The sequence below is a fragment of the Oryctolagus cuniculus genome, chromosome X (assembly GCF_051225735.1).
Source record: "Oryctolagus cuniculus isolate XC-2025 breed Fujian yellow rabbit chromosome X, ASM5122573v1, whole genome shotgun sequence".
In the NCBI taxonomy this organism is placed as follows: Eukaryota; Metazoa; Chordata; class Mammalia; order Lagomorpha; family Leporidae; genus Oryctolagus; species Oryctolagus cuniculus.
In genome coordinates, this window is record NC_142888.1 from 6,708,976 (window position 1) to 6,730,148 (window position 21,173).

General features: G+C 39.1%; 1 pseudogene; it reads right to left on the reverse strand.

Annotated features, from left to right (window-relative positions):
• Nucleotides 1–6,558: 6,558 nt before the first annotated feature.
• The window catches only part of LOC108178681 (small ribosomal subunit protein eS21 pseudogene), a 49,497-nt pseudogene continuing 34,882 nt past the window's right edge, over nt 6,559–21,173 (reverse strand).

Here is a 21,173-nt window from a genome sequence, read left to right on the forward strand (position 1 = left end):
ATAGTTGATCCTGCAATTGAAGGATGATTAATAAAAAAATCACTGTACATCTTTAATGTTGTCTTAGTTACAGATTCTGAAATGTTCTGGTAGAAATTGATTATTCAGAGGCATGTAAGGCTGATTCATTAGAAAGGGAAAAAAGGTGTCTGGGCCACTGCTGCTTGCTTTCTCTCAAAAACTAAATTAGGTTTAGACAAGATGATCATTTGATGTGTGATGGCCCTTGGCTGAAGAAAATAAATTCACTTTCACTTCCTTCCAAAAGGATCATTTTCTCAATCAGAGGAAATGGGATTGACTTTCAAAGTGGGACTTGTTCTCTCTATTTCTCATTTATTAACCACCTAGAAGATTTATACCCTCATATTTTTTTCTGTTAGGTATAACTGCTTAGAAACCTGGAAAAAGATAACTTTCCATTTGTTTTTTACTGCCTCTAGTGTCATTTAAAAAAACAAGTGAGAGTATTCTCTAAAAGATTTCTTCTTTTGCTCATGGTATTCTTTGAAATTCTCCTTTGTATGTGTGTATATGTCTGTGTGCATGCATGCATACATACACATAGACCAAAACTGCTTCTGTGTAATAACGCCTCTGAGTATTTTAGACTAATACCTTGGAACAACTGAACATTGTAATGGGGTTCAGGATATGCTAACCTAAAACGTGTCATCTTGCTAAATCTAGTATTTTAAGACAAAGGATTTTGAGAGAACTACAGATGCAGGAAAGTTTCTTTGAGTTTTCCCTGCTTGTCTCCCCTGCAGCAGGTCATGAGACCCTCACATGAAGGTATCTTCGTTTTCCCCAGAGGAATGATCCTTTTCTTTGAAGAGGAATGGTTACAGAGAAGAATATGAACAAACAGGTCTTGCTATATCTCTCCCAGTTAGTTACTAATAGATCATACCCTTTTTGCCCTGTTAGATTTCCCCACAAGTAGCCACACTTTCTCAAAACTACTATGAAAAACATTACGGTTTATCACTGTTTCTTTGGGTGTTCATTTCCTTGTGAAAGCTCCTATGTCATGTAAAACTTATATTAAATACATTTGTATACTTTTTCTTCTTGATCTCTCCTTTTGGTATTGGAGCTTCAGCTGTGAACCTGAGATGGGTGAAGAAAAGATATTTTTTCCTTTGCATAATTGCAAGTTGCTCAGTGCAAGAGGAACCTGTCCTGGGGCGATCTCCTTGTTCAGTTCACTCACCAAACAGCAATCAACAATATTAATCAAATGTCTTTTTATGGGTAACTAGAGAAGGGAATCAGAGATGTTCAGACAGGGAATGAATGATTACTTGGTAAAGAAATTATAAAACAGAAATATCATGGACTATAAAATCAGAGCTCTGAGTCTAGCATCCCTTTCATCTTAGAATTGTGTGCCAGTGAATATAAGATTTGAATCCTATCCTCTAGAACTGTGTGATCCAGAGGAAATATGAGGCATTTAGGTTATGGTGATGGTTGCATATCACTTCTGGGAATGACTCTGGTCCTTATATGGAGATCTTTATCTAGAGTATAAAGTTGTCAAGGTTATGGTGATGGTTGCATATCTCTTCTGGGAATGACTCTGGTCCTTATATGGAGATCTTTATCTAGAGTATAAAGTTGTCAAAGAGGAATGGAGGGCTCTGTGAGATGCTTGGTCACAAAATGAACAAAAATATAGAGTTTGGGATAGACAAGGATATACTTTTATGTCCCTGAGTGAAGTGGCATATTTGTTCATGGAGAAATGGGTATTTTTGTTGTTTTGGCCATTTAATATGTTTTATTTATTTGAGAGTTGGGAGGGGGATGGAGGGAGAGAAAGGAGGGAGGGAAGGGAGAGAGAGACAGATAGAGAGACAGAGAGAGATGGGAAGGTGGGAGAATGACCAACCACAGTTTCATTCCATAAATGCCTGCAGTAGTTCCCAAGCCAAGTATAGGGAGCTGGGAACTTAATACAGGAATCTCACATGGGTGGCAGGAACACAACTACTTGAGTCAACATTCCTGCCTCACAGAGTTTGTCAGTACAGGAAGCTGGAATCAGGAGCTGGAGCCAGGAATTGAACCTAGGCACTCTGATGTGAGAGGTGGGCATCCTAACCACCAGGTTTAACAATAGGTCAAATGCCTGCCCCTGCTTTTTTGCCATTTTAATAAATTTTCAGGGGAAGAGGAAAGGAACATGGAGAGGGAGGAGGAAGAAGTTGCACGGGAGAAGGGCATCAACCCTCCAATACCTGGGAGAATTACAATAGATATTCCTTTAAGACAGCCAGGGCAGGTCTAATGAATCTTCTAGCATAGCACCCAGAAGAGAACGGCACCAGAGACCTGATAGATCATGTGCATGGGAAAAGATATCTTCTTCTGTGAATTATACTTTTGAATATGATATGTTTTCAGATATGTCAAATCTGTGTGCGACTATCATGCCTTCTCATATACAGGTATAGGAAGCACTCGACAACAAGCGGAGAGGAATCTTACTCCCACCCAAATATCCAAAGAAAGGCTAGACACTTGTCTCTTCAATAGGAGGCTTACTAAGTAATTGATAAAATATTAGTTATCAATGTTAATGAATGAGTAAACTTTAGTGAGGGATCTAGTGAGGAAAGCACACAAACTCTCTCCTTTCAATGTGGACTGCTCTTGCCATCTCATTTGATCCTCAAAACAATCTCATATGGAAGGGGAAACTAAGGTTTCTGTGGATAGAGTAACTATCTCAAGGTCATGCAGCTAGGTGGTAGTGTTACAATTGAATACTTTTATGTCTGATAGAAACCCGATCCTCTATGGTTTTTTCTCACCACTCCCCCAAATAGGAAGGTGTAAAGATATAGGAAAGATTGTGGTGATGGCCAAATTCATGGTGGACAGTTATGTTATAGAGGTGGGCATTTGGTGCAGTGATTCTGTTGCTGCCTTGGACCCCAACATCCCATATCAGAGTGTGTAGGTTGAAGTCCCAGCTCTACTTCAGATCCACCTCTCTGTTAATGAGCATCCTGGAAGACATCAGGTGATGGCTCAAGCAGTTGGCTTCATGCCACTCATATGGAATAGCTGGATGGAGTTCCTGGCTCCTGGCAATCGGCTGGACCACCCTTGGCTATTGTGGGCATTTGAGGAGTGACCCAGTGGATGAAACATTTAGAGATTTCTCTCCCTCCCTCCCTCTTTTTCAAACAAATAAATAAATATTAAAAAATTTACATTACAGGATTTCTTTCATTTTGCTATTAGAAGAATTTTTTAAAAATGATCTAAAAAAGCATTCACTCATTTAGCCTGGGGAAGGGAATACAGGTTTGTTCTTTGGTCTATGAGAAATATTAATTTATTTCAAAAATAAGATCAATAAACACAACATATAATGAATACCTGGCTTTTAGATATCTTTGCTTAACTCTAGATAGATAATCAATTCCTGCCCCCCTTACCACCCAGGGGGAAAAAAGCAAAATTAATCAAGAACCAATAACAACTTAGTACAGTTTCCATTTTCAGTACAAAACACTCAAATTGCCCACTTTTTAATTTAAGTACAGAGAACAGAACATTTTATTCATATGAACAAATGATATTAAATACTTAGCTCCTTATGAGGAATGAACAAGTATAAGATGTAGTAGGAGAAATATTTGAAGAACAAAGTTATCTAATAAACCCTGATTCTAACAAACTTTCAGCACACTGTACTCTATTTCCAGCTCTGCATTATTTATCTGGAGAAGCCTGGGCAAACTAAAGAGTTAGAAACTATAGAAAATCTATTGATTTTCTACTCTGAGGGCTTGATGTTGTAGATGCAGAAATCAAGTCCCACTCATAAAAAGTGGTTTGTGATCATCAAATAACGGAGAACTAGGACTGTCCTGTGCTTGACTCACTTCACTTCTTGGTGCTTCAGTTTCTTTTTCTTTTTCTTTTTTTAAGATTTTATTTATTTATTTGAGAGGTAGAGTTACAGACAGTGAGAGAGAGAGAGAGACAGAGAGAAAGGTCTTCTTTCCATTGGTTCACTCCCCAAATGGCCGCAATGGCCAGAGCCGCACTGATCCAAAGCCAGGAGCCAGGTGCTTCCTCCTGGTCTCCCGTGGGGTGCAGGGCCCAAGTACTTGGGCCATCCTCCACTGCACTCCCAAGCCACAGCAGAGAGCTGGACTGGAGAGGAGTAACCGGGACTAGAACCCGGCGCCCATTTGGGATGCCGGCACTGTGGGTGGAGGATTAACCTAGTGTACCATGGCGCCAGCCCCAGTGCTTCAGTTTAATATTCTGTAAAATGAAGGAATGTGAACAGAAAGCTATGTGATATCATGAAAGGAACACTTAACTTGGAATTTGATATCCCGAGTTTGAGCATCCCTCTCCAAAATCTATCCTTTGAGCTTAGGCAATTTGATTAGTCTCAGATTTTACAAACTTTAAATTTAAATTAACATTTTTGTGCAAGGTATATCACAATAGTATTGAAAGAAACCGGGAAAGTACTTAAAAAATTGAAGTACTTTGGAGAAGCAAAGGAATTATGATAATGGCAATGATGATAATGATGATGAAGCTTTTCTTGCTCTCAAATTCTAGATGGAAAAGAGAACTTGCATTCAGAAGTGTGACAGGTTATATTGTTAGAATAAGGGACAAATCATATAGATCTTTAAATGATGATATGTAAGTTTAGATGGCTTTTTAAAGTTAAGGGAGTCAATAGCCAGAATTGTCAAATAAAATATAGGATGCTCAGTTAAATTTGCATTTCAGATACACAAAAGATCATTTGTGAGTATAAATGTGTCCCAAATATTGCATGGGACATGATTATACTAATTATCTGTTTTTTATCTGAAATTCAAATTTAACTGGGAGTCCTCTATTTTTATTTGCTAAATCTAGTAACCCTAACAATTAGAGTTGATCTTAGTTTAGTTCATGCTACTATAACAAAATACTTTTGATTAGGTAATTTATAAACAGTAAGAATCTATTGCTTGGCCGGCGCCGCGGCTCACTAAGCTAATCCTCCGCCTTGCGGCGCCGGCACCCCGGGTTCTAGTCCCAGTTGCCCCTCTTCCAGGCCAGCTCTCTGCTGTGGCCAGGGAGTGCAGTGGAGGATGGCCCAAGTCCTTGGGCCCTGCACCCCATGGGAGACCAGGAGAAGTACCTGGCTCCTGCCATCAGATCAGCGCGGTGCGCCGGCCGCAGCGCGCTGGCCGCGGCGGCCATTGGAGGGTGAACCAACGGCAAAGGAAGACCTTCCTCTCTGTCTCTCTGTCTCACTGTCCACTCTGCCTGTCCAAAAAAAAATTATGAAGTATCTGTCAATTAGTTGAGAAACTATGGGTGCTTAAAGTAAGTTGTGTGTGAGGGGCGGGTGCTGTGGTGAAGCGGGTTATTTCCCTGGCCTGAAGCGCTGGCATCGCATATGGGTGCCAGTTGCTCATAGTTACAGAGGCTGTAGAAGTATAAGATCAAGGCACTAGAAGTTTCAGTGTCTAGTAGGGGCCTGTTCTCTGATCCCAGGATGGCACCTCTCACTGTGTCCTCACATGGCAAGAGGGGAAAACAGCTCCCCTGAACTTCTTTTATAATGGTGCTAATTGCAATCATGACAGCTTCACCCTCATGACTTAATCACCCCCTAAACACTCAACCTCTTAATACTATCACATTGGAGATTAATTGTCAAAATATGAATTTTTGGAAAGACTATAGCAGAGAATCTCTGTGAAGAATAGCAAGTGATGTATGAAAGCAATGGTTCAGGACAATTTACCCGTCACTTTTTTAGTTTTATGGAGGTTTGGGAGAAGCAGAAACAAGATCATCATAAATTTGGGCTCCTCTAAAAGCAGAGCCTGAGAAAAGATTTAAATGCAGTAATTTATACAGGATGTGAGGCCAGAGAACTTGGTGAGGAAGAGAGGAAAGTGAAAGCTACTGTAAGGATGCATTATGTATGCCATTGCTGTAGGCAGTGGGGCTGGATTCGGCTGGTTTCACTGAAAACCCTTTAATACACTTCTGAGGAGGCAGGTTAGAGCATTTATTTGCCAGTTCCCAACCCCTACTGATTAAGGGTGAAATGGATCAGAATATGCCACTCTAAAAACTGCCACTTTGCCATAAGGATTTTTTTAAGCTAAGAGAATTAAAGAACAGCAGATATGGCAAGAAGTCTCTCTGGCCTTCCTCTTTTTGCATAAAGTCAGAGCATAAATTCCCCTTTCTTACAGTTTTTCCCTTCCCCTCTCTCATACCAGAAAGGTCAAAAAAGACTCTCAATCACAAGACTCTCAATCACCAAGACAACTCTAGACTCTTAGCCCCGAAACAACCAGGATATGAGAGGAATCTGCACAATAAACCTTACTAAAAACTCTTATTTTCCATAGTTTTCCTGAACATATTTACCTTCCCACAATTTACCAAGGCTAGTGACTCAAAAGTCCTTTCTCTCTATCTTGTCACTGCTCAGCAAAATTTTTTTTCAGCTTGCCACCCTTTATTTGTCAAAAATACTCCACACACTTGTTTTGTTGCTCAGTTCTTTGAAAGGATGTTTTCAGACTTAGCAGCCAGAGAACGGAATCATGACTCACCCATCCTGTGGATGGCGCCACAGATCGCGTTGGTCTTAAACTGTCCATCAAACCTGCCCATGACCTTATTGACCTCGGCCACGTCCATCTGGATGGACGCGTGGTCCTTGGCCACAATGATGTGGTTGCTGGTGGAGCATTTCAGAGTCACGAGCAGGACTACTAATTCACCAGCATTGTCTGCATGTCCAGGCCAAGCCTGCTACCTCCAGGAGCGCAAGGGAGAAAGCTGCTCAGCAAAATGTATTGTCCTTCGGTAAAATAGCCTACAAGCCTATAGGTCTGTCTTTTTTGTCTGTTTTTTTTTTTTTTTTTCTCTTGCTTTTCTAGGAGATCCCCGTGCCATATAAAAATATTAACATCAAATAAAATTTATGTATTTTTCTCCTATTAATCTGTCTTTTGTCATTTTAATTTGTAGTGTTGTGGGTGCAGAATATAAGAAGGTAAAGGGAAAAGTTTTGACCTCCCCTTCAGGCTAGTTAATATCTCCACATATCTGGGCTACATATTCCTCTGAGATGCGCGATTTCCAAATGCTTCAGAGAAAGCTCAGAGGCAGAAAACTTTGGAGCAGCTCAGAACTGACAGGGGATGCTGTTGGCATAGTCTAATCCTACAGTGTCCAGCATAGCCGTGGCTGAAATAAGACGAAGGTAGATGAGATAAGATAGGAGGCACCCAAAACATCTGCAGTGACTACAGTGAGGTCGCTGATGCACTGCAGAAATGACAGTCTTAGACTTTGTTATTCATTTGCCCGAAACACTTAATGAGTATCTACAATATGATAAGCACATTCTAAACACTGGAAATCCAAAAGAAGAATGATATAGTTCCTGCTTTGAAAGAACTTTCGGTCTAGTATAGAGGAAAAGTAATTAGAATGTGGTGCACTAAGTATTATTGCAGAGGTGCATTTAGAATATAACCAAAATAAAAGGAAGTACCCAGAAAAAGAGAGCAAAAAACAGGAGTAAACAGATTTTAATGAGTAATCAAATTAGGTAAATAAATAATTTCTCCTGTCTTTTACTTCTGGCACCCAAAAATGTGAATCCAAGAGTTTGAATGAAGGTGAATGAGGAGTGATAGAGTCAAGAGAACTGAGTTACTGGGAAACTGAGCTTGTTCTCTGGAGAAAGATAATGAATTCTTCTAGAGCATATTAAGATGGAAGTGGTTAGGACCTACACAGATGACTAGGAGGTCCTTGAAGATAAAGGGATGATGCCTAGTTTAAAGGTCAGGGCTAGAAACAACCTGAGAATTCAGTAGGATTGGAGGAGAACAGAAACCATGACAGGGCAAGTTCAATAAATAAAACTTTGCTGAGAGAACTAAGTGAGTGCTAAGGATTTCACCTCAGATCATACCTATGACTAAGGATCAAAAGGAAAAAAAGATGATGGAAGAACTAAGATAGAAGAGTAAGATGTATGTGAGATGCCAAGGAAGGAGTTTCAAGAAGACTGGTTGGTAAAGGATTCAAGGAAGGTTAGCTGGCTTTTAAGTAAACACGAAACCAATTTGATTACATTAAACCCATAGATCATAGCTTAGTGATAATGTATGGATATTTAGATAAAATTCAATTATTAGTCATTGGCAATCAAAATGAAGTTAAATGAAGACAAATATAGCAAAAATACATGACTGCTATTTTTAGCAAAAGCCACAGCTTAACAGAATTTAGGTAGGTCTTGCTAGCCTCAGTGACATTTTTTTTTCTGGACGTGGGATGGCATGTTCTTTGAGCCTCTCATGCATCACCCAGGTTCCTCTTCAATGAAGTACCTCTTGCCCCAGTTGTTGAGAGTGCTGTCAGCACAGATGGTTTTCAATTGCCCCCTCATTGACTGCCTTAGCTCCCTGAGGTCATGCTCTTGTTCCCAGTGACTAATAAAGATGGCAGTATAAAAGGCCTGGTTCTCTTAGTCTAGCTGGGACCTCCTCAGGAGGTAGGACATTACTGTCACTGCCTATCTCACAACCTCACTTCTAATGCCCAGTTCTGCCTCTCTCCTCTCTCTTTCACAATTCACTCCTTAAGAAATCTCCTGAAAATTAAACTCCATCTCATCATCAGCTTCCTAGAAAAGTACCCTCTGACATTATGCAATCTACCTTTATCATGGAATGTCTGTAAGTAACACAGTCCCATCTCAACTGGTTTAAACAATCATTGTAGTCTCATACTACCTGAAATCCTGAGCTGGGGTTGCTTTAAATTAGTTAATGTGGTGATTCACCCAAAGCATCAAATTCCCAAGGGTTTTCTCTTTCTGCTATGTTATCCTCAACGTGGTGGCTTTGTGACTCACCCTAGCATTCCTTGAGTCCCAAGATAGCATTGCATGCAAGCACAAGAATAGAATATTTTCATCTGAATCTTTTTCAAGAGCAAGACACCCTTTCTTAGAAACCATCTGGCTAACCTCTCCTTCGTCACTGACCAGAATTGGGGTTCACACCTCCCTCCATACCAATCACTGGTAAGGGAATGAGATTGTAGGTATTTGCAGAGACCAGTCAGAATTTACTCTTAGGTCTGTGGGGGATGTATATACCCCTGAAAATTATCAGAGTAATTATATTGCCACAACCCTAGAATGTGTCTGTTCAGCATTTTCCTTCTAAGTAACTCATTTCACATAATTTAAAATCTAGGTTAGGTAGCTGGAGGGAACTGTTATTTTTATATAAAGCACCTGGATGGGCCTTCTGTGAATCTTCTTGAAGGACAAAGAAATGACTTTTTTTTTTTGCCAGAATGTGAGTTATGTTTTATTTTCTGGCCATCAATGAGCTTACTATACATTGGGTATATGTGCATTTTCACCAGAGCTTGAGTTTAGTGGAAAGCAGCAGCACCTTGCATCCTGCACTGATTTCAATGAATTTGGAAGAAAGAGTTAAGAAGCACAATTTCAAGTAAGCCAGTCACAAAGGGACAGACACTGTATGATTCTACTAATATGAGGTACTGAAGAGTGTAATTCATAAGAGAAGAAAGTAAAGTGATGGTTGCCAGGCACTGGAGATTAAGAGAGAAAAAGCAAATTATTGCTTATTATGTACAGTTTCAGTTTTGTAAGATTTTTAAGAGCTCTGGATATGGATGGTGGTGATAATTTCACAATAATGTGATTGTATTTTATGCCATTGAACTGTATAAAATGGCTAAAATGGTACATTTTATGTCATGTATACTTTACCACAATTTTACAAAAGAAGAATATTTTCAGAGAGCATTTGTGGGAAGAAGATCCAACAGCTGGGGTCTCAATTTTTTTTTTTTTTTTTTTTTTTTGTGCCGGCCTGCAGCACAATGAACTGGGTTTCCTGAAACAGAGAGTGGGAATGCGGGGACAAGGACGCAAAGAATGGAGCCAAGACAAATCCTGATCAAGGCTCGTTTATTCAACAAGTCCAGTAGTATTTAAACATGACCAGTTGTACACAAGAAGGCACACAGAGGATTTACATATCTAAAAGACTTTTGGGGTTACAAAGAGTTCCCGATAAAGTGCTTCCACTTAACAGATCACAAAATGTTATCAATCATAGATTACAAGGGCATAATAAAACACCTAGGTAATAAATGCTGGTTTCAGGTGTGGCTGATTATCTACATCATCTTTTGTGAGAAGTCTAGCAGTGAGATACGGTTCTTCCTGCCTCTTCCTGGAATCTCCTTAGCCTAATTGTCTGTGCTGGGATGTCTCCATCCATATGTTTAAGTGTAAACAAAAGGGGCGACTGCCTGCGGCTGCCCACATTTTTTTTGCTAGAAAAGTTTTAATCATACACTGGAAATGTTTAGGCTTATAAACACCTACTTCAAGCATGTTTTATTATATTATATTCGTAAAATGGTTTTGATTACTTTACATGATTGTGCCTCTTAGCTTACTGCATAGCAAAATTAATTCTAAAGGCAAATTTTAAATAAAATGGTTAGTTACTCCTAAAGTTTTATTATTTGAATAACACAGACTCCACCATCCTATTCCAGAAGAAACATAGCTACCTTTCATATATATATATATATATAATTTGTGTCCACATATGTGTAATTTTTTAAATTAGGAGAATAAAAATATTGTTGGGTAAAAAATCCAAAATTGAATGAACATATTAGTACATTTTATTTTATGTTGAAGATTTATTTATTTTATGTTTTTTTTTCCATTATTTAATAAATGTGAATTTACAAAGTGCAACTTTTGTATTGTTGTGGCTTCCCCCCACCCAACCTCCCTCCCTACTGAGGCCCTCCCCTCTCCCACTCCCTCTCCCATCCGGCCCTTCATTGAGTTTCCTTTTCAATTACCTTCATATACTGAAGATCAACTTAGTATACACTAAGCAAGGATTTCAACAGGCTGCCGCACAAGGTATAGGGTATTGTTCGACTAGTAGTGTTGTCTTTAAGTTTCATAGTAGAACACATTAAGGACAGAGATTCTACATGGGGAGTAAGTGCACAGTGACTCCCATTGTTGATTTAACAATTGTCACTTTTATTTATGGCGTTAGCAATCACCGAGGCTCTTGCCATGAGCTGTCTAGGTTATGGAAGCCCCTTGAGTTCACCGACTCTGACCTTGTTTAGTCAAGGCCGTATCACAGTGGAGATTCCTTCCTCCCTTCGGAGGAAAGCGCCTCCCTCCTTGATGGCCTGTTGCTTCCGCTGGGGTCTTGTTCACCAGGATCTTTCATTTAGATTGTTTTTGCCACCGTGTCATGGCTTTCCATGCCTGTGAGATGCTCATGGGCCTTTTAGCCAGATCCGAATGCAATGCCCCAAAGGTTGACTCTGAGGCCGGAGTACTGTTTTGGGCGTTTGCCATTCTATGAGTCTGCTGTGTGTCCTGCTTCCCCCGCAGGATCATTCTCTCCCTTTTAATTCCATCCTTCATTATTTGCTTACACTGGTCTTGTTTGTAAAATCTCTTCGACACTTACCCTATCTTTTTTGATAGGTTGTGTACTTATACTTATCACTTTACCAAGTGCGCTGACATTGGTACATGTCTCCTTGATAAGATTGAGTTGAAAGAAGATTTATTTATTTTATTTGAAAAGCAGGGTTAGAGAGAGAGAGAGAAAGAGAGAGAGAGAATGAATATTTCATCTGCTGGTTCACTGGTTCACTCCCCAAATGGCCACAATGGCCACAATGGCCACAATGGCCAGAGCTAGGCCAGACTGAAGACAGGAGCCAGGAGCTTCTTCTGGGTCTCCCATGTGCGTGGCAGGTGCCCAAGCACTTTGGCCATCTTTCTCTGCTTTCCCAGGTGCATCAGCAGGGAGCTGGATTGGAAGTGGAGCATATGGGAATTGAATTGATGCCCACATGGGATGCCAGTGCAGTAGGCGGCAGCTTTACCTACTATGCCACAGCGCTGGCTCCATATCAATGTATTTTAATAGCTTGACTAAGAGTTTCATAAATCTAATCCCTAACCAAAACATGCCATTATAAATAAATTCCAATTTATCTCATGTTTGGAAAAGAATACTCCACTGAAATATTTTTATCTACTTGGTGCCCAAACTGTATGCCCATGTATTAATGTAGAACAAAATTTTGCACTAGGGAGAGGCTGTATTAGATAATTTCTAAGGGCTCTTTCAACTCCATGATTCTGTGATATGCTGAATCTTTGAAAATGATTCTCATTAACACTGAACAGAAAGAGAAATGCATCTTAAATAAATTTAAACATCACTGTGGTTCATACTAATAAATCAATATTTCCTATTAATTCAAGGTTACTATTGTGTGGCCAATTACCTCTACTAAAGTGATTTCTCTTATTTCCATTATTTCAATTAAAATTATAAAATTGAATAGTATGACAGGTGCTGCTAAGTGAGTATTTTGGGAATTCAAGAATTAAATAAATGGTTGGAGACTGTCTTGGGCAATTTCTATAGCAATAAAGAGAAGCACATTTAGATTACTTAAAATGTGATCAGTGTAGCAGTTTCTGCTTGTACTTATCTATGTCCTTTTGGTGTTCTTGCTAATAGTGTCTTACTTCAAACATATAGGATTCTCTGCTTGAGGGTTTTCTCTGGCCACAGGAGCACGTCTAGCCTGTGCAAGGGGCAGTCTGGAAGTGCCAATGAGTTAACATTCAAGGGAGCAGTCCTCCAATGATGATGATTGGAAATAGAGAATAAATATTTTAGCTCCTTTCTCCTTGAGTGTATACTCTGAGTTGTGCTTTACCCTGTTTCCCAGGGGTCTCCAGTATGATTAGGCTTAGTTGCCTACAGTAGAAATATGCTCATTAATACACTTGTGTTGGTTTCTCTCTCTTTGTCTCAATTCTCCACTCCCTTACCAGTGCTTCCTGAAATTGTCTCCCAAACTACTTGCACCCAAATCCTTTTCCTAAGGCATTTTTCTGAGGGAACTCAAATTAGGATATCTGTATAGCAGAAAGGTTCTTATAGGAATCCAAGAACTAGCTAGAATAAGATTCATGGCAAATGGGTTAGGCATTGGGATCTCATGAGTATTTACCATGAGGTTCCACCATTGTATAAAGCATTTTAGTTTTCTCTGTGAGTCCTTTTTCCCTCCAAAGTACAGTCATTCCTCACTCTATATTCTGTAATTCTTTTCTCAAGTTTGGAGCTCTTACTAATTCATAAATTTGAATTACTCATAATTTTGACTCACTCATGGCCTATCATGACCCTCCCACTTCTCTTCATGAATTTTCTGTTTCACTGCACTAAGCTTCACTGTTAATCATAGAAGCCTAATTTCATTTTTAAATTCAAATGGTGGAGAGTGAAAATTTAATATAATCAATCTTTGAGCAGAGTTAATTACAATAGATTAGTGATGCATAGTTAGCCATCATCTAATCCAGAACACAAATGAGATGAGAGATGCACCATTAATAATTAAACTAGGACAACAGGTATAAAACAGGATTGTTATGGGTGAGTGGGATGTATGGTCACCTGGGCATGTGGCACTAATCAATTTATACTGGCTTCCCTAAGACTGGTTGCTCATTGATTATGAGATTAGCCATGACCTTCATGTGTGTGCATGGCTTCAGGGGGAGGGGTTGGTGACTGGCATATGACTTTCGATTAAATTGACCAATGATTTTTCAAAGGACATGTAAACATGGTTGTTGTGAAGTTATTAGACATTTATATTATTGGACTGTGAGGGCCCTTAGGGATCACTAGTGATCCTTAGTCAAATTTTGGGAACTAGTAATATAGTTCACTTTCTGATGTATTGTTGGAATCCATTCTAAAGCTGAAGATAACTTGGTCATGAATTCAGCTATGGCTTATTTTGTAAAGATGCAAACCCTTTGGTAAAATGCTATTTTCCAACAGACTGTTTGAAATCAGCATTGATGAAGCTGGAGCATGAAAATCCTATTGTATCAGTATTGTGACTGTCTAAAACAAATAATCTGGAGAGCCATAAATGTCTGAGATTGACATTATTTGTTGAGGTGTAATTGAAATTAAAACATTCAAAAGTGTATTCATGTCTGTCTTATATACAGAGAATAAATGGAAAGTGAAGTCCTTGAAATAACTAAGGGAGCAAGTGGCTTGTTTTTGTGTTTCACATTTCTGAAAATTAAAAGGACATTTTTCAATCACTCTTCTTTATCAACGTATTATAAAAGATTTATCTTTACAGATCCATCTTACAAATATGATTTTAACAGTTATTTCAGTAATATTTCAGAGGAGGTCTATTTATTTCTATGAAGTTTCAGATATACAAGCTAACTAAATTTTTTTCTACTACAAGATAAGAAAAAATAAGCTTTTGGTAACTCATTGGGTATGTAGAGAAGTGACTGAATGAGGTAATAGGCAGGAGTCCTCGGCTCAAGTGTCACCTCAGCTATCACTATCTATCAATTTGTCCATCTAAGAAATGAGCACTTTTGGTCAGACTTTCCAACTGAGCTCTGCTGGACCAAGGAGTTCTGTGTATCCCTCAAGAGTCACTTGGGGCAAGGAAAAAAAGGAGGAAGGGGGAAAGGTTCCCCTTCACATCTCAAGTAGTCAAAAATCTCAGGTTTCCAACATGTTTCAATCAGATAATGGATCTGATGTTCTCCATGCCCATGGCTTCAGTAAACTATAAGCAGATAATTTATACATTTATATCTCCAGATCACATACCTCCTATGAGATCCTATGAGACCTCCAATCTTTTAGTGGGTCACCATTTTCTTTAGGACAAAGACCAAACTCCTTTAGAGGACCCATCATGCCCTTCATATCTAGCTCCATATCATTTCACATAGTCTCTTTTATACTTTGGTTACCTAGTTATTTCTTTCAGGTCCTCACATAAGCTGTGGTCTCTTCTGCTTTAGGACCTTTGGGTGTGTTGTTATCTTTATTTGAAATGATCTTTCTGCCACATCCCATTCTCCAAACACCTTACTTGGTTAATTCCTACTCATATTTTTATATGTTTGTCCACAAATTGGTACTTGAGGGAAACTGTGCAATTCTCATTTTGGGTTTAATTCCTTTGTTTTTGTGCTTTTATAACCACATTATTTTCCTTCACCATTCTCAATTCACTCATTTGTGTGACTATTTCAATTAAGATTTGAATTTTCCTGTAGTTCCAAGCTTTGTGAGAATGAGGCTATAACAGATTGTGTTTTCCAAAGATGGTTGAAATAATATACTATTTTCTGTCATGATTTTTTTCTTTTTCTTTATAAATATTTTTTCTTAATGTGATCCCAATTTTATTTTTTTAAAGATTAATTTATTTATTTGAATAGCAGAGTTACAGATAGGCAGAGGCAGAGGCAGAGAGAGGAAGAGAGAGAGGTCTTCCAACTGCTGGTTTACTCTCCAAATGGCCGCAATGGCAAGAGCTGGGCTGATCTGAAGCCAGGAGACAGGAGCCTCTTCTGGGTCTCCCATGCAGGTGCAGGGGCCCACGGACTTGGGCTATCTTCTACTGCCTTCCTTCTACTGCCTTCCTAGGCCATAGCAGAGAGCTGGGTCAGAAGTGGAGCAGCCAGGACTTGAACCAGCACCCATATGAGATGCCCGCACTGTAGGTGGTAGCTTTACATGCTATGCCACAGCGCCGGCCCCTCTCATGATTTTCTACAATGTGGCCTTGTGTCTCCCTCCACCAAGAGGTGCAGTTTGTTTCCTCTCCCTCTGAATTATGGCAGATTTATGACTGCTTTGCCTAATAAAGTATGTCAGAAGTGGTGCTATGTGATTTGGGAGGTTAAGTCTTAAGAATCAATTCAACTTCCTTCATTTTAACTAGAACACTTTGAACACTGAAGCACCATGTAAGCTCAACCACCCGAGGGCTCTTATTCTGTGAAGATGCCAAGCCACATGGAAGGGCCATAGATAGGCGCATTAGTTGAAAATTCTAGTCTTCGTATCATCCCCACTAAAATGCCAGCCATCTGAGTAAACTATTAGCCTTTGATCTCAAACCACTGATTTGCCTCCAGTCTGTGAATCTTCTTAGTCAACGTTCCAGAGATTATAAAACAAAGATAACCCATTCCTATTGTCCCCCATCAAAATTCCTGACCAAAAGAAGCAATAAGCACAATAAAATAGTGGCTATAAGCTGCCGAATGTTGAGAGATTTGTTACTTAGCAAGAGAAAATGGAATAGCAGTTCATATCTGCATTCCATAAATTTTACGTATTTATTTTCTTTTTTAAACTTTTATTTAATAAATATAAATTTTGAAAGTACAACATTTGGATTATAGCGGTTTTTACCCCATAAATACCCTCCCACCAGCAAACCATCCCATCTCCTACTCCTCTCCTATCCCATTCTTCATCAAGATTCATTTTTAATTATCTTTACATACAGAAGGTCAACTTGGTAAATACTAAGTAAAGATTTCAACAGATTGCATCCACACAGACACACGAAGTATAAAGTACTGTTTGAATACTAGTTTTACGGTTAATTCTCATAGTACAACACATTAAGGACAGAGATCCTACATGGGGAGTAAGTGCACAGTGACTCCCATTGTTGATTTTTTTTGACAGGCAGAGTTAGACAGGGAGAGAGAGAGAGACAGAGAGAAAGGTCTTCCTTTACCTTTGGTTCACCGCCCCCCCCCCAAGTGGCCGCTATGGCTGGTGCATTGCGACCTGTGCGCTGCGCTGATCTGAAGCCAGGAGCCAGGTGCTTCTACTGGTCTCCCATGTGGGTGCAGGGCCCAAGGACTTGGGCCATCCTCCACTGCCTTCCCGGGCCACAGCAGAGAGCTGGCCTGGAAGAGGAGCAACCGGGACAGAATCCGGTGCCCCGACCAGGACTAGAACCCCGGGTGCTGGCACAGCAGGCAGAGGATTAGCCTATTGAGCAGTGGCACCGGTCCCCATTGTTGATTTAACAATTGACACTCTTTTATTTATGACATCAGTAATTGCCCGAGGCTCTTGTCATGAGCTGCCAAGGCTATGGAAGCCTCTTGAGTTCACAATCTCTGATCTTATTTAGACAAGGCCATGATCAAAGTGGAATTTCTCTCCTCCCTTCAGAAAAAGGTACCTCCTTATTTACATGATAGACAGAGAGACAGAGCAGAGCTGGGACTTGAACCCAGATACTTTGATACAGGATGCGGATGTCCCAAGTGGCAGCTTAACTGCTAGGCCAAATGCCTGCTCCCAGATAATCCTTTAAGCTGTTAGAAGGTGACACAGTTATGGAATTATTGGTAACCTTCGTAGTATATTATTGTTTTCTTAAAAAGTAAAATCTTTCAGTTCTTTCTATTCTAATTAAATGATGAGTGATACCTTGTGGGAGGGACATGAAGCCAACGGAAGCTTGGAGCACATAAAAAGACAATTCAACAGTGGTTTATTTCCCAAAACGCCCAGTTGGTAGAAAAAAGGGAGAAACTTAAGATATAATAGCCCTCTGTGACGTTTAGAGACTAGCTTAACACTAAACAAAAATTCTGGTGAAAATCTTCAGCTAAGTAGGTAGCTCCTGTCTACCTGCAAGACAGTTTTGGTACTTCTAGGTGCCTTGTAATATATTTATGCAGCTACCATACATAGAGAAACTAAGAAAGACTAATCCATTACCCACAAAATTAAGGATTGTTCTAGAAACTGAACTTTAGTTTCTTCTTTTTTTACTCCAGGTCTTTTCTTTTTAGATTTTACCACCCTTTCTTAGGTGAGACATGAGAATAATACACTAGTCTTGTAATTTAGTGGCCCCAGTCAGCATTTATGACACACACATGCATGCATGCATGCACACACGTATACACACACACACATTTCCCTCTCTTCATTTGTGAAGATATTCTCAATACACCAATTCATAAATGCACAGATACCACTAAGGGAAATGACAGTAGAATTTGCGAAATATGTAAGGAAGATTAATATCGAGTTCATTTCCATAGTTTGTGTTCATATAGTTTATCATGACAGTTCTTTGCCTGTTTGCCTTGAAATCTATTTCCTTCCCTTTTCTTCGTTTCTCTGTAGAATAAGGAACTGCATATTCCAGACTCCTTGGACAACTGGCTTCCAAAATGCTGAGCTGATTGGATAAGCCAAGGGCAGCAGCTGAATGATAGAAGAAGGGGAGAAACAAAAGATGATCTCTCTCTCTCTCTCTTTCAGTGAGTGTCTGTGGCAATAAATGTTTTCTCCCCTACAGCTCTTGTTCCTTTTAGACAATCTCTACCTCTTTGATCTCAGTTTAACCTTGGTCAGACAGGCCCTGGTTAGTTTCCTCTGGGCTTCTCTGATTCCTGGTCTTTGGTTAAACCATCTCCTCTGTTCTTCGTCAAGTCCTAGGGTTGGTAGTGATATTTTACTGTTACTAATTTCTGGGTTATTTCACCATTTCCTGTTCCTGAGATCTTTGATCACTTCTGTGAAACAACTTCCTATAATAAAATCCTCCTATTGGAAATACAGAGCATAGTTTTCCTTTTCATACAGGACTATGATACAACTCATAATATAGGAGTAAGCCCAAGAAACAGATCCTGAAAATGACACTCTGAGGTTAAACACAATCAGATTCTCCCTGTGGGTAAAAAATGGGATATCAGTAAGCCATGATCCTAGTAATTCATGACATCATCCAACACTTGAGTGAAGGAAAATCTTTCATCAGTGGGAGTGATATAATTAAGTCATATATATGATGATATAAATTAATATAGACATAAGGAGATAGAGCATGTTAAATATTTTAAAGGAACCTTTAGCCTGGGCTGCGTTAAAGCTATTCATGACTTCTTGTTTTCTTCTCCTTAACATTTACAGCCAAATGATTGATATAATAGATAATGGCATTAGGAGGGAAAAATTATTGTTTTCTTAAGAACATCTAAGGGTTTATTTCTATTTCCAATCTAAGAAAAGGCCAGGCCACTATATCATAGGCATGTGCTGCAGAAGTACATAGTAGAAAAAAACATGTACTATAGAATCATGAAAGTCTTTGTTTCAAGTTTTGGATCATACAGTATTGAAAAAATCTCTTTTGTCAGGGACCACACAGCATGTAGCCTCTTAGTGGAAAACTACTGAGGCAGGGCTAGAGAGCCCAGGCCGGAGAGTACTGATAATGCAACCTTGTGTGACCTTGTGCCTTAAGACCTTGTAACCTTTCCCCTACTTGCACTAGCATTGCAGCTACAAGATAAGCTCCCCCTTCTTACCCCGCCTGACGTCCCGCCCTCCTAAACGCCCCTCCTTCCCCTGCCCGACACCCTGCCTTTATGATATATAAGTGTGTGGTTGAAAAATAAAATTTGCAGCTTGATCAGGACCCTTGTCATGCTGCCATCTTTGTGTCTCCTGTCCCTTCATTTCTCCTTCTAGGTGCTCGGCCCTAGTTGACGTCCCGCGGGACAGGACACTCTTTAACCAGCACATTTTTTAAGGATAGCAATTGTAGGTTGAAAGATTTTCAATTTTATCTCTGTGGAAACACCTACTTTAAAGAATTATATTCATGTGGTCCTAGAAGGTAAGATGGTAAAAAAATGGCCCAAATAACAAGAAAATTATTTCAGTGGATGTAATAGTTTGAAATGAAACAGTTAAATATTTAGACATCCCTAAAATAGGTTTTCTTAAGCATCTGGAAAAATGACATCCTTTCAACCAGGAATGGGGCATTTCTACTCATCATTGGGCCTTAGAAACCATCAATTCTGAGTCATGACAAATGACTTCACTTTTACTAAAAAATTACTCAAACAACTTGGAGCCCAGGAGATTATTTTTCAAGCTCTTAAATTTATTTGGTTATCTTCCTTATTTAAAAAATCAATATCCATATGGATCTTTAAATTTCCTTCTGTAACAGGTAATACCAGCAAGTATCCCATGAAATTGGAATGCTTGTAAGGCACTCTATTACAAAGTAGATTTTCTTACTACTGTTGTCACAATTTTTGTCAAACTGTGACTGCCTTCTTGTGATTGTAATTTTAATTTTTGTTTAGCTGTAACTGTCTCTAGTTTCCTTAATCTTCCTTTTGACAATCACATATTCACAGGTGTGCTGGGTTGGAGGAATCACAGAAAAAGCCATAGAGATAGTTTTTAGATTATTCTTTAATTTAATAGAGTTTGAGCATGCACTGTATAATTTTATTTTATTGTACTATTTATTTTATTGTACTATTAAATATTTATGTGTATGTAGGATTTTTTTCATGCCTGGAATAACAACAGTAGTAGGAACTCCCTATTAATCTACCATCTTCAAAGTTAATGAGAAGGGAAAAAGAAAGAGAAATGCCTCTAGGTTTTTTGAAAAGGTGAAGAAACATTTAAACTCAAAACTCTAATGATCAGATTTACAAACACAGGGAAGACTAATAAGATCCAGTGTTGCCTAGGGTGAGAAGAAATCGACAACTGTTCTTCTAGATGGAAGTTTGATATGGAAAACCAATTTTTTAGTATTTTATCTTAAGGAAATAAGCATATAGAGACAATAGACTCATCAACACATTAAATAATAGGAGGAGAATGGAAACAAAGTCAATATGCATCAGTAAGGCACCACTTTTGTAAAATATGGTAGCTTCTGTCTCAGTTTGTATTCTCCAGATTTATGGTGATCAAAATGGCATCCATTAGCCACATGAAACTATTGAACAGTTGAAATATGGCTATATAACCAATTTCATCCCTACATCACCTTACACATGCGTTTGTCACCCATGACATTTTTTTGATATCTGGAATGCACCTGGTGATAGGATCATAGTCAATATTCATCTGTATGCATTGGTATGGTCAAAAGGCCAGCATCTGTTCTGGTTAGCCAATGTTTGTGTCTGTCGTGCTAGTCAGTAACTTAATGAAGAGAACTATTAAGACATTAAAGTGCATGGCTAAATTGGTTCTGGGTTAACTGAAGGATGAAAGAGATGTCTGAATCAGAGGACCTAGGTCTAAATAATATAAGCAAACATCTTAATAGATCGCAGAACTAAATATAGACATTTTAAATAAAGGTAAAGT